Genomic DNA, 17,903 nt, shown 5'->3' with positions numbered 1-17,903 from the left:
GTGTTAAATGCCCACCATATGCCCAATCTGTGCCGGGAAGAGTTTGAGATGCAAAGATAACCACGACATTGGGCAGAAAGGTATGACCTACAAGCGATAAATGCCTTCTTAGCCTTCGTGTCTCTTTCTGGGAAAGACTGTCTTGACATGAAAAGCTAGAGAGGGTCTAGTAGGGAAGTGAGAGGTGCAAAATGTCCAACTCAGGCCCTGCTAATCCTCTATCCTGTCTACACCAAGTTGACTTTGCCTTCATGTGTTAGCACCACAGGAGCGCACAGGCAGCTGTGAAGACTGATGCCGTAATTAGCTAAATGGCTTCTTGACTTTGGCGACTAGTCTGCCGATCGCAGCGTTTTCCGTGGTGCTACCTCAGCAGTGAAAATTGCCCAAAGAGTATAAAGCAAAGTGCCCATTAAACAAAAGAATACAAATCAGCACATGGATCTGATATTTCATGATATTTCGAGTCGACTGGAATGCAGTTTGATGAGCTCCAAGCTAGAGGCGTCATGTAGAAGGGAAGATAACATGCTTTAACAGTAGACATTTTTTTACACTTAAAATTATTTAAGGTTATATATACTTCATTTTCTCATTATAATAAAATATTTACTTAAACTACTGAATATAAGAGAATGAATGGATTACTATTAATTCCTATTGATCGACTTTTATTTTTCTGTTTCTACTTGTCATTTTCCTCTTTCATATCCACTTCAACTAACTTATTTCTAGAGTTTGTAATAGTCTTATGCGCACTGAAGGTGCTTACTAGCTCAATGCTTTTGATGATTAAAACCCGAGGCCCAGTAAAAAATGCCTACATAGAGCATTTTCCTGAAATTGTTATGCAAAATTTTGTGGGTTTTTTTCCCCTACTTATATTAATGCTATTATATGAACTAATCCTTACAAAGCATTAATCCCCGATTATTATGGAAATATTCTGACATACAAATTCATACTGACGTTGCATCACCCTCTGTCAAACGGTATTAGGGCATAATGTTGAAGATGATGACGGAAAATAAAAGTTGGTATACACGGTCAGGTTGGGGTGAAATGAGAGAAAACTTGAAATGGACCTTCTCTCGATTTTGTCATGATGTAGATATCACTGGGGTAGATAATTATATAAAACACAAATAGAAATAAAATCTAAAAAAAAAGATAATACTAAATATTTACATGAAAACAAATGTTCCATGACATTTCCAGACACATCTAATCCATAAAATAACCCTATTTTCCAGATTGCAAAACTAAGGCTCAAAGAGGCAAATGCGCATGTCCACACAGCAAATTACGGGAGAGGCCAGCTTCTAACCCTACGTCTATGTCACAGGAAAGCCTGTGACTTTGTTTTTTCTATAATATCCTATCCTGCAGTCTCTTTTTAAGAGACTGAAGTGGGTAAAGAGGTGAGTTGGAAATTCTAATGGGACTTTGACCTCCAAACGATCTCTACTCTTCCCTTTAGGAGGGCATCTCAAAATCCATGGAACGTGGTACCCTGAAAGGAACCTCAAACACAACAGGAGTTAGCTAACAGCACATATTTTCTATATGAATATCTGACCAGTTCAATTTCCTTTTAAAAACTGAATCAGAGTGACAGACAACACATTTGGTAAAGCTTCAATCCCACCCGTTTGGCTGAAATCATTAGAGGAGCAGGTGGCTTTCATTCTCTTGGACGTTTCCCAGTTGTACAGCTGCTAAATGGGAAGTAAAGCGAGCAGCCACTCCCAGAAGGATGTGTGCCCAGGAAATCTGGCCTTATTGGTGGAGCCCTTCTTACTGAATAGCAAGAGACAGACCAAAATCTACCTTTTAATTTTATTTTGCTTTGAGAAACACACTACACATACCATATAGGTCTACATATTTGGGTATATTAAAAAGCATTTAAAACAATGACTTTTTAAACATACTGACTTGATTAACAAAAGGTAGCAGGCAAAATATTTACCTTAGATATTTACTTAATACAACTCCTTTGAAGTTGGGAATTTACGGACTCAGATCACTCTTTGATTTTGTAGTCTTCTCTCCCATCTTACTAGCATCATCTTTTTATAAAAGAGTTAATTAAGGAAATAGGGGGTTTTTTTTAATGGGGTGGAATAATTTGAGTACCTATATTTAACTTAGTTCAATGGTTCTCAAGTGTTTAGTATTAAAGAATTATCCCGAATCTTCGCGTAAAATGCAGACTGCCTCATCGTGGTCCCTGAGACCGATTCAGAAGGTGTGGAGCTGGGCACAGTAATCTGATTTTTAACGATTCCTCCAGCCCCCATTTTCAGGAAGTCCATATGGAGATCATACTTGGGAAATAACAGCCGGACAAGGCAGCTCAAAAACTTTAGTCCCAGCATAGAAATGAAATCATTTTAGAGGAGTTCTTGGTTTATTTCCTTTTTAACAAATATCAATTTCCTTATAATGGCATTTCATATTAAACTCGAGTTTACCAGCTAAAGCTCTCAGTCCCAAACAGTAGGGTCTCAAAGCTATGTGTACTGTAGCTTTCATTTTTATTGTTATAGTAAGTGGCTATATAATATTTTTATATTGTGAAATGGGTTTTATTGCAGAAGGCAGAAGCAGAAAGTGCTAAAAAGTAGGTTGCTATAATACACAGAGTTCCATTTCTTCAATCATATGCCACCCTATTGTTATAATATTTATGTCTATGTATTCTTCGTTTCTTTTTTCAATTTTTATAGTAATATAGGTTCTCATGTTCAATTTATTTTATTATTACTCTGCTTATCATATGTAGGTGTTTACAGGTACTATCATTAATTAACCTCTTTATGCTTCAGTTTTCTTATCTCTACCAAAAACATGCTAGTACTACCATTAGGGTAAAGATTAAATGAGATAATATATGAAAAACCCTTATCTATATTCAATACATGATAGCTATTATTTTGTTTTGTTTTTAAAGATTTATTTATTTATTTTAGAGAGAGAGAGAGAGCACACACAGGCCAGTATGAGCCGGGGAGAGGGGCAGAAGGAGAAAGAAAAGCAGACTCTCTGCTGAGCGGTGAGCCCTACATAGGGCTCCATCCCAGGACCCTGAGATCATGACCTGAGCTGAAGTCGGAAGGTTAACCCACTGAGCCACCCAGGCCCCCCATGATAGCTATTGCTAATAATATTTATCATTACACTGTTAGATAGGTCAATGTCGCTCTATAAGCTGACAGAGTATGATTTAAGTTTTCCTATGATAGAACATTACTGAAACCACACATACGAGTTTACATTCCCTTGGAAGACCTTTACAGTCTCTGCCTCTTTCTCCTTCAGAAATTAAAACAATAAATAATGAGAAATTGTTATTCTTCATGAGTAGACATGGGATGGTTTCTCCCTTAAAGCCTCCAGAAGGAACCAAACCTTGATTTCAGACTTCCGACTACCTGAACAAAGAGGGAATAAATTTCTGTTTTAAGCCACCAAGTTTCTGCTAATCTATTCTCTCAGCTGGGAAACAATTGCACCCATTATTTCTTTCTTCCAACCCTTTTTCTTCCAACTATAGACAGCTCTTCTTTCATCCTTCATGGCATATGGAACACACCACCTTTGGTCAAGCTTTCTTGATCCCTAAACCTTTTTTTCTTGATGTTCTCACTGTTATCATTTTTTTAAATGCTACAACAGACATGGAGCGCCTGGGTGGTGCAGGTGCTTAGGCGTCTGACTCCTGGTTTTGGCTCAGGTTTTGATCTCAAGGTCCTGAGCTCAGCAGGGAGTCTGCTTGGGAGACTCTCCCTCTCCCTCTGCCCCTTCCCCCATACACGCACCCTTTCTCTCTCTCCCTCTCTCAAATAAATAAATCTTTAAAAGATAAAATAAAATGCTACAACAGACATATTGTATTGTGTTGTGTTGTTTGAATGGCTGCCTCTACCATATTATTAGCTCTTGGAAAAGGCAGGTTGGCCTTATCCTTTTAAATCCTTAACTCCTAGTATAACAGTAGTTTGCATAGAAGTCTCAGTCATATGAATACACAAACACAATTTTTTTCTTCAGTGTTCTTAAAGAAATCTGGGGTCAAATAATGTTTGGAGTGTGACTCTCGAAATAAAATGAAAAAAAAAAGAGAGAAATATAAATGAAAGTAATAGAATAAATTATAAATTGTAAAATTTAATATTATTAAGTTAATTTTAAGCTATCTTTGGTAAGTTGAGCCATGCTTAATAAAAAATACCATATAACTAGAAAGGTTACTATTTATATCTGCAATAAAAGTGTACACTTGCTTTGGGATATAGATGTACCCAATAAGTTGCAAAATTATGGTGCTATAATAAGAGTACAGCCCCCTTTGAATAAGGGAAGGCTGATTAAAGAACACCAACAAAATTGCTGCTCCGGTACTCTACCCACCCCACGCTAGACCAAGCTGCCATCACTTCAGACACCAGAACTGCCAAAAAGGCTGCTGTGACTTTTTCATCTACCTCTCTACAGGTTTGCATATCATAGAAGGATGTTAGTTTCAGTGAGCTATGAATGTTGTCCAAGGTGAGATTAAAAGTGAAATAAACAAGCAAAAAAACTGGCATAGCAACAGGGCTTATTTAATTCAGTTTATATGTTCATATGGTCCTTCTTTAATTTTTTTTGCTGCCAAAATATTCTGTAACACAAACAAAAAAACCCCAAAGCACATTAATATATAATAAAGCCATTTATTTAATAAAAATATTAGAACTGAAAAGAAAATTTTTTAAAAAACCGGTAAAATGAGAAAATTGTAAATATATTAACAATAAAAGCAGTTAATGTATTTGCCATGATTATTCATTAAATTTAGCTCCAAGTTTCTAGGAAAAAAAGCATTGCTTTGAGTACTGATGTCACAATAAAAATAATAATATCAAATTCATGTGAAATCTACCTTCTGTAGGTACCATTTTCTTTCTTTTTTTTTTTTTTTAAAGATTTTATTTATTTACTTGACAGAGAGAGGGACAGCCAGCGAGAGAGGGAACACAGGCAGGGGGAGTGGGAGAGGAAGAAGCAGGCTCCCAGCAGAGGAGCCCGCTGTGGGGCTCAATCCCAGGACTCCGGGATCATGCCCTGAGCTGAAGGCAGACGCTTAACGACTGAGCCACCCAGGCGCCACTATAGGTACCATTTTCTGAGTATGAGAATATTATGATCGTGTAGTTAGAAAACAGAAGAAAATATTGTGGCATATCATGGCATTCTTTGTTAAAAATGAATTTACTAATTTTTGAAGTTTTATAATATATCAACTACATAAACCAGAAAGATACAGATCAATGTGGTCTTTGTGGATTGGTCAAATAAGCATTCTATTCTGTCATTAAATGGTCTTGGTGTATAATTAATGACTTGGGAAATGCAATAGGGAGCTTGATGTATTTATTATGTATGCATTATTGAAGTTCTTGGAAATCTTAAAACTATACCCCAAAGCATTTTCCTCTGGTCACATAATCTATGAAAGAAAAGTAAACTATTTCTCCTCTTTGTGGTGTATTACCATTTCCTTTCAAGCCATCTTTCCAGGTTTGTTTTATTTTTCTCAATGGATTAGTTGAATGTGAATACATAATAACAAAGAAGAAAGTAAAATATTTCTGGCCAATCCTATTACTGACAAAACAAAACAGAACAATATAAAAAACCAAAAAAATTCAATCAAGAAAATGTGGTCACCTTCCATGAAAAACACTGGGTACTCTTGCTTTTGCTAGGTATGAATGAATTTGTTCTTCAGTATTGAATGTCCTTCACATCATTTTAATTGCACCGACATACTGCTAATTTTACTTTTCTTCTTTTGTTGAGTTCAAATGATAAACCCAATGTCTACTAAAAGAAAGATGTCAAAAAAAAAAAAAAAGCCCAGACTTTCCAGCTGCTTGAAATTATCTAACACTGAACATGCACCTACTGAACTCATTATGTTTGCTCACCTCCTGACCGAAACTGCTCATCCTCAGTATTCTAGACCTTGACAAATGACCTCAAAGTGTAATTTTACCCCAATTAGAACCTTGTGGTCATTGTTATTTTTTTTTTCCAAATAAGTCTCAAAGTCCTGTTTCCCCTTCCTCTAAAAAATCATTTTAGGATCTACCCCTTCCTCCCCCCAATTCTATTGCCATTTTCTTGTCATCTCCCTATTATATTTTGCCTGGACTATTGCAGAGGGCACTGAATGGTTTATGACCTCCAGTTTTGACCAATCCCTGCTCCACGTTGCTACCAAATATATCTTTCTATAATACAGACATGATTATGTCACTGTTGATGTTTATAGAATAATATCCACACTCCTTAGAATCATACTCATTCACTATGACTCTAATCTATCTGTCCAAGCTGAATTCCTGGTTCTCCTTTTGTTTCAGTAATTTTCAAAGCCTTAATTTTGCTTTCCCACACCTCCCAGGCAAAGTTGAACATTCACTCTTCTGTTCTTCTGTAACACTGTTTATTTCTCTGGGTCCGCACTTACCAACATCTGATACTAATTACAATAATGGTGAACATATGCCCTGAATATGCCTGAATGGTCTTCATGTTAAATATTCTCTCCTGTTGTCAACCCATGGGTGGGGTGATCAGTCATGATTTTTATTTAAAAAAAAAAAGGTCACCGTATCTTGGGACTCATCCCACCAGATAGGCAGCTCCCTGAAGGCAGGGTGGGGTCTCAGTAATCACAGCACTCACTGTTTCTTTGTTTAATTAAACCAGATTGGAAAAGGAATTCTCTATTTATACAAGTTGACTATGAAAGGAGCCACATGTGATAGATTACCAGAGATCTCAACACTGTCTGGAAATCTGTTCTCTTTCAACACAATTCATTGTTCCTCTACAAAACAATGTAAGCCAGTGTTTCCATTTTCTTTTTCAAACATTAATGTGAAAAAATAATCTTGCATCATGAACTGCACTCTATAAAAATCAAACATATGCGACTGTCTACCACCCCTACCCATACAACTGCATATATGGGCCCATTATCTACCTTGTCTCATGAATGGATGATCTGTCTATGTGTCTAGAGTACAGCAACTTCTCCACTTGTCTCTAGCTCCCATCTCCTTGTGCCCACTCAAGGACCTGCTTCAGCAATTTTCCTCTTTCTCTTCTGTATCATTAGTTTTTCCCTCTTTACTAGATGATTCCCATAAGCATTCAGACAAGCTTTTAATTATCCCATTTTAAGAACAGATGAAAACAAAACTCCTCTATTGTCCCAGCTTTCCTCTCCTGATACTCTCCATGTCTCTCTTCCCTGTTGTGCTGCAGAACTCTGGGAGTAACCTCCTTACTTAGGGTCTCCAATTTCTTTTCTCACATTCTCTCTTGAACCCTTTGCAATGAACACTTGTCTGCTGCTACTCCAGCAAAATTGCTCTTATAATGGTTACCAATGACCTCCATGTTGTGGTATCCAATGATCAGTTCTTGTTGCTCACCTTCTTTGACCCTTCACTAGCATTTGACACAGTTGAATATTCTCTCCATCTTTAAATATCTATTTCAATTACCCAAGGGATAACATACTCATTTCATTTTCTGCCAGCTATCAAACAGATTGTGTTTCCTCTCTCTTTTGCTAGGTCCTCTTTATCTTTTCAACCTTTAAAAATAAAGTGACCCAAAATTCAGTCTTGAGATTTCTTCTACCTCTACATAAACTCTGTGTATAGTCTTATCAGCTCTCATGACTTTAATTACTACCTGTTTGTTAGGTTTCCAAAAGTCCAAGCCAGACCTCTTCCTTGGACTCATACCTCCAACCACCTACTTCATGTCTCCATTGTTATATGTCAACCAGAAAATGTCAGATTTGACTTATCCATTAAACTGTCACCTCTCATAGTCTTTCCATTTCAGTAAATGCCAATTCCCTTCTTCTAGTTTAGCCCATCAAAGCTGAGTCATCCTTGACTCCTGTCCTTTTCTCATCATCTCACAGAAGCTCTCTAATCCTGATGGTTTTAGCTTCATAATATATATGATTCTAATTACTTCTCAATACTTCCACTGCCCTGACCTGGTTAGTTCTCACCTGAATCATTGTAACTTCCTTCCCTGTCTCAGTTCTTGCCCCCATGTGGGAAATTCAATTCAATGCCAAGAGTGATCCTTTTAAGACATAAGACAGATCATGTCTCTTCTTCTTCAAAACCTTTCAGTGGTCTAGCTTGGTCTAAAAGCCGAAGTCCCCAGAGGAAGCACCTGACCTGGCTTCTGCTCACTACTCTCACCTCATCCCTCAGCCTACCTTCTCCTGGACCAGGCTGCTGTATTTGCACAAGCCTCCCAGCACTTCCTAATTTGGGACCTTTGCACTTGTTCTCTCCTCTTCCTCGAATATTTTCCACCCACACTCCTCATCCCCAACATAGTTAATTATTATTATTTTTTAATTTCCCTTAAGGCTTCACTCAAAATTCACCTTCTCAGGGAGGTTTTCCCTGGCCACTCGATCTGAAATCACAACTCCCCGGCTGCTCACCTCCCACCCCCCAGACACACATGCTTTCTCCTGTTTCATGCTTTCTCTCTTGTTATACAACTCAATCACCCGAACAATATGTTTTCTTTATTTGCCTCTATTGTCATATCCACTTCTAGGAATAAAGCTCCATGGAGATATTTTGATCTCTTTTGTTCCCTTCTGAATCCTCAGTGCCTAGAAAAGTACTGGGCTCAGAGTCACGCTTGGTAAAAAATTTTAAATAAATGCATACAGTTCAGAAAATTTACTGCACTGACTCATCCCCAAAAGCTAAGAGGTATTAGCTACAGTGGGAAAGGAACACCCTTTACTAACTCAGTGCCCGGGGCAGATGCTAGCTCAGTATAAAACAGGAGTGTGGGGCCAGGCCAGGAGCGAGCAGAGAGCCCCCAGGAAATGGATTAGGGAAGCATTTCTGGGAAAAGTCCTGGCAGGATGGGGCTTTTGGAGCCTTTGCAAAGATTTCAGATCGTTAACAGAGAACCCTGGCCTTGGCTGCTCAAAGATTGCCCAGAGCTTGAGTGTTCCAGTAATGAATACTTCTGGTTTGAGATTCCACTCTTCACCATTTACTGGGATCCAGGAAGCAACTGACCCAGAGATTCAGTCATGGAGCAACAGTACCCAAAACCGGGTTCTTCTGTACAGGGTCTGAGTCAGTAGAATTTGAAGAGGGAGCGGGCAGCTTTTATTTGTAACAACATCCCAGCATAAAGCAAATGTCATGTGTTGTGTGTCTTTATAAAACATACGTCATAACCACAATTGAAGCTACTCTGGCTCCAGAGCTGGCAGCTCTGTCCCTTCTGTACCTGCAATTGTCCCCTCTTGGTTTCCCAACATGGGGTTCCCTGGGAGCCCTCTGGGCATCAATCTCCAGTTCAAAGCCGGCTGTGACTGCTGTGGATGTTCCTCCTTTTGTCAGGGATGTGGATTAAAGCACCTACAGCTGTCTCTGGCTAGCTGGGCTCGCTCTAATCAAATGATCGCGCACACGCAGCGGCCTGGAAAGTGCTTTCAGAATCTACTGCCTGAAGCTTAACCAGTGAGAATTCCATGTGAGTTAACAACTCTCCTCTTCTATATCAGACACATCTCTGGGTGGTATGAGGCTATCCGTCAACCACATACTAATAAGAATTTAGGTTGTTTTTCTAATAGCCAGTCAAAGTCAACATCACTAAAGTGGGGAGGAGGAAAAAAGGTAATTGGAACATTCGAACTTGCTATATCAGGTCACGAAGGAAACAATAAAGGATGAAATACAGTTTTGCATGCGTTTTTATGGTATAAAAACATTTTTAAAGTGCACTGTAAAATGGCTTGCTCCTAGCCTTGTCTTTCAGCTTCACCCAGTTCTCATCCCCATTACCAAACAATACATCAATTTCTTCTGTGTCCTTCCAGGTATGGTTTGTGCATGTATGAGCTAATGTGCATACATGTTCATATATGTACCTATAAGTTCAATTTTCTTAGTTTTAAACAATAGTTTAAAATGGGAATGTATAATTCAGCACCATTATTTTTCCTGCCTAATTAAAGTATCTTGGGAGTCTTCCTGTGTCAATGCATAAAGGCCTTCTTCAAGTCTCCTATTGGTTGTATTTAAGTTGATGACTATCTTTTGCTATTTAAAACAACATTATAATGCATAACGTTGCACATAAAATGCCATTTTTGTGCACACACCAATTTATCTGAAATATACGTTCACACAAGTGGAATTCTAGGGTCTAAGGTTACAGACATTTAATTCATATTGCTAATTTGTCCTCAATAAAGGTTTTATTACTTTGTACCCACACCGGCAATGCATGAGTGGGCTTCAGGGATGACTTCGGACAAATGTGCAAATAGCCTACGGGTACTTCTTTCCTGGGAGACAGGGATAAATGGGTAACAGGAGTCAGGAGAACCCTGAAAGTGGTACCAAATATGTTTATTTTTACTCTGTGCTTATGATAACTAAAAATTACTGAAAGCTTCACTGTACTGGATGTAACACAGTCATACTTGCGAGGCAGCCCATACCAGAACCGATAGAGGCAAGAAAAAAAAAAGCACTATAGATTTTTCTAACATACTTCTAAATGAAATTTTAAGAGCCATAATAATAATAATAATAATTTTGGAAATAGAAATCTTACATTAAGGGTAGGTAATTTATATGTTATCACAGATGCTGAAAACTCTATACAGAAACAAATTCCACAGACATATGTATTTATCTAATTATCTGTCATGGCTTCACATTTTTTGAAGATTTCTGCATCGAGTGTTAATTCAAAACCAATGTTGGTACACTCGCTGGTACATACACTTAAAATCATTACACAGCTACCACAGCTACCATTTCTAACAGGGCATGTAAATTAGTTATTGCATGCAATTCACTGATCACTTATAAGATAACCCAATTAAGGAAATAAAGATTAGCGACATACATTATGTAAGAAGTAGTTTCTGGGTTACATGTATTTTTACTGTGCTCTTCTAAGTGTTAACATCTCTAGATTTCAATTTCAGTTTTGTAATGAAAAATGATGTGATCAGAATTTGTGCCTGTGCGTGTGCGTGGGGGGGTGTGTGTGTGCATGCATGTGTATTATGCACTACTCACTTTGGTCCTTTCCTTGGCCTGATAATTGGAAATATTAGCTAGAGACACATTGTGATGGGGCTCCAGAGCTTCATCAGAATCAATTGAGCTGCCAGAACATTTTTAATGCTATTTGAAACCGTTAATGACAAAGAGGCATTTGCTTACCCATGGTCCAGTCCTTCTCCAGTGAAAATTACTGGTCATGAATCTGGTGAACATTTACAGGAATCTGCAAATGAAACAGCTAAATCCTTGCTGACAAGGAGCCTCATAAAGGCGGCTCATTTATTCTCTCAGGGCACTCATGCCTGCCACCGGATCAATAGAAAATCTCATCTGATATATTCTTAAATGCCATAGTGCAAATGCTCTCTTTGCAATTTTGCAGGAGAAAAGGCCCCACTTCCACTTTAAGGGGCTGACGCCAAATTCACTAAATAAACACAAATAATCTTCCCCTCAGTTTCCTTTGGTCTTAAAACCTGTAGAATGAAAAGGATGTGGTTTTTTTTCTCTCTCATTAAAAAAAAAGTAAGATTCAGACACTTGGGGGTTTTGAAATTAACTACTAAATAAGAGTTTATGATTTAGTTGCATATCTACCAACATACATATTAACTGCTTCAGAGTTTCAAACCGAAGATATGAATTAGCAACTTGTTGCTGTGTAACTGTTCTATAATCTTTACTGGTTTACTCCGCAGAAGCAATGATAATCTCAGTAAAGGACTTTAAAACATGTATGTATTGGAGATGCTAGCACAAACAATTCTAAAGCACAGCTAAAAAGAAAAGGGAGCTTAGAAGTGAGAACTCTGATAGCAATTGAGGAAACAGCAACAATAACATGAAATTTATGGTAACAGGTTTGTTTTTATTTTTTTTTAAGCCCTGCATACGCGAGGCCTCAAAAAATTGGGTAAACACTCAGAATTGTTCCTCTCCACGGAAATCTTTAGTAAAAAGTGAAAGATTTATACGATCTGAAGAGAAACCAAATATGGTAACAGGTTTTTAAGCCCAGAATCTGATAGGATATTACAAAATATGGCAGAAAAGATTTTACTTCTTCTATAAATGCCCTCCTTTATAAATGTCATGACTGCTTACTAGCAATTTGCCATTTAATTAATATGGGGGTCTGTCAATTCTAAAATCTGAACATCGTAATAAAATGCCTCTTGGCAAGAGTACAGATTCTAATATGGTTGGTAAATTAGGAGGTGAGGGTATGTATAAAGGGGCACGCGTTTTCCTTTCAACTTAGAAAAGCTCAACAAGGACATTAAATCTTTTTATTCTTTCCTTTATTGAAAAGGTAAAAGTTAAACACACACATGCGCGTGCGCACACACACACACGCACAGAAAACACACTCATATAAAAACTTATCATGGAACAAACATACTAAACACACAGAGGTGTATGTATTCTGAAAAGTCAGTTAACTACCTGGTATATTTGTTTACTACATTATAAAGACTAGAATGTTCCTCAAAGATAAAATACCTGGATGTAATTCAAGGAAAAATTTTACTTTTATTTTTCATTTCTCCTCATCGCCCCCATACAATTACTATTATAATTATAATTGCACAATTCACTGACACATCTGTACAAAGAATATAATTTGGGGGTTTGGGGAAAAGCATAAATTTTCAGCATAATCAAAACTAAAGATTCAAACTGGTGTAGATTTCATCTGTTAGTAACATGCAAAGTGAACAAGTTTAACTCCATAATCCTGCCAGTGACCAGGTATGTATTAATATAATAATCTGTTTTTCTGTTTCTTTTTTCCTTTTTTAAAGATTTATTTATTTATTTTAGAGAGAGAGAGAGAGAGATCGAGAGATAGCAAGTGTAGGGCGAAGCAGGGGGAGAGAATCTCAAGCGGACTCCTTGCTGAGCACGGAGACCGAAGAAGGGATCCATCCCAGGACCCATGAGATCATGACCTGAGCAGAAACCCAGAGTCAGGTGCTCAACTGACTGACTCACCCAGGCGCCCCTTTCTTTTTAAATCAAAACTCAAGAAGAGGATAAACATTTTTACACTTTACCAAGTAAAGGCGCTATTTTAAAAAAGTTGTCTTAAAGATGAGAATTCACGTCATAAAAAAGCAGGAGCATCACTTTTACAAAAATCTGCTTTTCTTTCTTAAACTGTGAAGAGTTGCGTGTAGGTAATGGCCTAGGAGGCAACAGGCCAGCAGGAGGCCAGGAGGATTATCCCTAATTACCTCATGTTTCACCTTAATTAACTCCTGATACAAAAAGTAAACCCTACAGGAATGATGGAGAGACCTTAGGCCAGTAGGCAAGATATCTAAGCTCTCATTGTTTGCACAGGATAATCTTTCTTTTGAATTTCCCTTAATTCCTCCAAAAGATCAACTGATGGGCACACAACTGAACAGTGATTGGCTGTGCTACAGAGATATTATGCAATTTTTCATGGTTGTTCTTGGCATGGAAACCATATTCTCAACAAGGCAATGTATCAGTGGATTGTCATAGTACTTTTCATTCTATATGTTTATAAGGTCATATAAATAGCCAAAAAGCTCTTCTAAAAGACTCAGGACAAAGTATTCTGTGGTTGATGTAATACTCATACAAGAAAATATTTGACCAAACCACTAATAACATTTTTTTAAATCCACCAAAACCCATTTTCCAGATGTCCCTGTACCATATATTCCTTGACACCAGAAGGCAATGTGAACTCTTCCTATTTCCTCATCAGTTTGGATTGATAAATACCTACAAACATAAAGGGAGTCACAGCTATTAAAAGCAATACAGCCTTTTCTCCTATTCTTCCTCATAAAGGTGCCTCATCACTGACTACTCACCACATTGCAATCTAAACTGGAAATAAAGTTCAGACATTTGCTAAGTTTAAAATATCTAACTGAGGGGGGACAGGGAGTAATACTGAAGCCTAGCACTTAAAAACATGTGTAAAAATCAAATGGACTGCTTGTAGTCAAACTTTTTCTGTAAAGGGCCAGAGAGTAAATATTTTCAGCTTTGGGTGTGGTTAGATTTGACCCAAGGGAAATTTGTGCTGACCTGTGCACCGTTAAATAATATTTCTTGCATTCCAACAACATTGTGGGGGGTTATTCCCCTCTTTTACCTTAAACTCCTAAATTCCTAAAAATCTCAAATCCTTTAGTAGACTTAGAAAAAGTTACATGGCAAAACTTTATACTTTCTATAATTAATATTTACCCTTGGGGCACCTGGCTGGCTCAGTGGGTAGAGCATGCGACTCTTGATCTGGGGGGTTCTGAGTTCAAGCCCCATGTTGGGTGTAGAGCTTACTTAAAAAATAAAATCTTTAAAAAATACATTTATCCTTAACTGAGTAATGGCAATTCTGACTTCTGCACATTTTTAATTATTGCCTAATTTTACCTGCAATGTTAACTTATATTTAGGGCAGAACCGTGTCACACACTTACTTTAAAGTCTTAATTGTTATTTAAGGCCGAACTGTAAGGATAATATGAAGATATTAAAGGTATTATGGTAATCTTAATTTTTTGTTAATTAAACCCATCTGCAGCATTGAAAGAAACTACATTATTTTTTAACAAAAAAAGCTTTAAAGTATTATTTTATTCCTATGAAAGAGTACAATTTCAACATTCCCTAGTGATTGAAATAAGAAGTCTTCAATCAAAATAAGTAAATATCTGTGCAACATTCATTCACTAACATATGAACTTATTCACTTTTTTTTCATTGAATTCTAAATTTTTACTCTTTACCTGTTGTGTCTCTCAGCCCTGACCTAGCAGTCTATCAAAGAAGAAGCACCTGATATATCAGAAATAACTGGGGATACAAAGATGTATCATAAGAGAGGTCGCTGCTTTCAAGACCCTCATAGTCTGGTGGGATAGACGGGTAAACAATTCCGTGAATGTTCCTCTCAGAGAAGTACGTCCATGTATATGGATTGAAGCAGCACAAGACCTGAGAGAAACACCACCGCTTGGGGAGGGTCTGAGAAAACTTCAGGGCAAAGACAGTGCCTGGGCTCAAGCTTTACTCAGCATACACTGAAACCTGTCCTTCAAAATCAGTTCCAAAACCTGAGTAAGTCTTTTTTTGTCATGCGATCATCTGAAGACAATTAATTCCCATTGACTGAAATTACCCTCATCTTATTCTGTCGGATTTTTTAAAATTCTTATAACACATGTTGAGTAATTATAAGAAGAAGAGCGAATGAATATTTCACTTCTATTTTGCCAAATTTCCCATAATTGATTCCAGGTAAGTTCCCCTTCCCCCATGAAATTCTAAGAACATCCATATGTCCTTGTAAAATGTTACATTAATCATTTGGAGAGAGTTTTCCCTCTTTCATATTTCATTGGAACATATGTGAAGAATGACATGCTTTGAACTGCAGAATGCATTTTTTTCATATTAGGAGCAAGCATTGGGATTCCTGTTTATGCCGTGCCGTATTGCCGACCTTTTGATCCCTTGTTATTTATGTGTTTATTTCTAGACTGATTACTAAGTTTAATTATGACATCTGTAGGCTCTTAAAATGTCAAAGCTTGTTGTCCAACAACTGTGAGAAGAAATACTGTAACTGACACACAGAATAAGAAATGTAATCATGAAATTATCTGTTTTATATAAACACAGCTAAAAGTCAGTTTTGCCTCCTTACATCTTATGCAAGCTCACACACTTAATGTTTATATAGAGGGGTTATGTACATAAACTTACACATGAGATATTATATTTCATAAAGTTTTGCTGTCTTTTAATGACTTCCCCATGTCTGATGTTTATTTTAAAACCAAGGACCCATGAGTAATGATATTCCATATAGAGAGCATCAAATAAAATTTTTGCAGCCTCGATGTACTGAGGAATTATTATTCCCCAATTCCTTCATAGTTGTAAAGGAACTGTGGTACTTGGGCATTTGTAATGTTGTTTTAATACAGCAAATGCCAAGTGAAAAACAACCGTTTCTAAGCTTAATATCAAATGGAACCCTGACCTGCTCCAACCAATCCAGGTCTGAGAACCACGTGCCAATTGAAAAACCTTTTTCTCTTGGTCTGATTCAAACTCCTCTATTCTCACTTAGATGTATTACTCCTTTGAAATGTTTGGTCTATCACTGGTTACAAATTCTGCAGAATATGTCCCTTAGAGCTTCCTTTCCGATATCTCTTCTTTCTGATAGCTCTCTAGAGGACACCAGACAACCAAGTTTTCAAATGCATAGCCCTTTTATATGTCCAGTAGGTTTAATTTTGCCTCCCACTGTTTAAAGAGTCAGGAAAGTCTTCAAAATGAATTACAGTGCAAAATCTAACTGAAGGGGCGCCTGGGTGGCACAGTCGTTAAGCATCTGCCTTCGGCTCAGGGCGTGATCCCGGCGTTGAGGGATCGAGCCCCACATCAGGCTCCTCCACTGGAAGCCTGCTTTTTCCTTTCCCACTCCCCCTGCTTGTGTTCCCTCTCTCACTGGCTGTCTCTATCTCTGTCAAATAAATAAATAAAATCTTTGAAAAAAAAAATCTAACTGAAGAAGCATTTGAAAAAGTATTCTGAGTTGTATCCAGTACATATACAAGACAATGTAAAAATATGCTATCCGTGCCCTGAAGATGTTTAAAATCTAGTTGTGAAGAGAATACTGGGGCTTGTGAAATGGTCCATAACACTGGATGAATCGGTGCTGAATTCTAGAAATATAAACAAACTTCGGTTTACCTTTTAAGGATTTAATTCTCCTCCGTGAGTTCAAGTAAAACAAAACAAAACAAAACTCTAAGATAGCATATGACCAGCAGAATGACATGAAATATAAACTCATAATCCAGTCACCCAGAACTGGGATTTCAATAAATTGTAGAGGCTGATGAAGAAGTAATCTAACCAAAAATTTCTGGACAAATAGGAGTAAATAAATAAACATATATTTTTTAGATTAAAAAAATTCTGGACAGATTTAATTCCTTCTATAATATTTTTGTATCCCCAGTGTCTGTGGCTTGGCCATGGAAGAAATAACCAAGAATCCAAAGAACAATCTGAAAAACCCACACAGTCCTATATTTTTATTCTTATAAGGAGCCTCCCAGGGAAGATAGGAAAGACCATAAAAATTGTCCACATAAGTTAAAACTTACTTCAAAAACAAAAACACAAAAACATAAGGCCCAGGAATGAACAATAGAAGTTTTGTATTTAGAAAAGAGTTGAATTGTAATTAGAAATTTACCACTCAGGGTAACATTTTAAAAGTTCACTTAATTCAGCTCTACCTCATTCTATGTCATCTTCAAAATGGAAATCTCAATATCAGTCTCATAGGGCTGCTGTGAGGATTAAATTATCTACATTTTGCTCACTCCCAAATGCTTAAGACCCCAAATGCACAGAAGCCATCTACTAGCCAATATAAAAGTGTTCTTGAACCAATAATAAGCACAGTTTATCAAAGAGAAGCTCCTCAGAAGAAAAGTTGATCACTATTTTTCTCACTTAAAACATACGCAAATTAGCTCTTTTAAAACAATTATTTGTAAAGTGATACATTTAGAAGAAAAAAATGCACTGGATAACTTTTAATAATTAAAGAGCATTTACTGGTTTCTTGGAGCTATGCTCCCCAATGCCTGATTTATTTAACAAGGTCCCCAAAGTGACTCCAGAAGAATCCATGGTTGATTTCACATTATCAATTCTTTTTTTTTAAAG

The 17,903-nt window shown here is 37.2% G+C and overlaps 1 protein-coding gene and 1 non-coding gene across 2 annotated transcripts in view; both read right to left on the bottom strand.

Moving 5' to 3' along the window:
• Positions 1 to 17,903, bottom strand: part of ROBO2 (roundabout guidance receptor 2) — a gene marked incomplete at its 5' end in the record, with an annotated part of 530,965 nt that overhangs the window by 222,164 nt on the left and 290,898 nt on the right. The gene's annotated exons all lie outside the window — the stretch shown is intronic.
• On the bottom strand, positions 12,038 to 12,152 carry LOC121100573. Its single transcript, XR_005832322.1, has one exon. It is a non-coding gene; the product is annotated as a U5 spliceosomal RNA (small nuclear RNA).

This window comes from Ursus maritimus, unplaced genomic scaffold (genome assembly GCF_017311325.1).
Source record: "Ursus maritimus isolate PB19 unplaced genomic scaffold, ASM1731132v1 scaffold_4, whole genome shotgun sequence".
Lineage (NCBI taxonomy): Eukaryota > Metazoa > Chordata > Mammalia > Carnivora > Ursidae > Ursus > Ursus maritimus.
The sequence above is the reverse complement of the archived record's forward strand: the minus strand, read 5'-3'. Positions and strand labels throughout refer to the sequence as shown.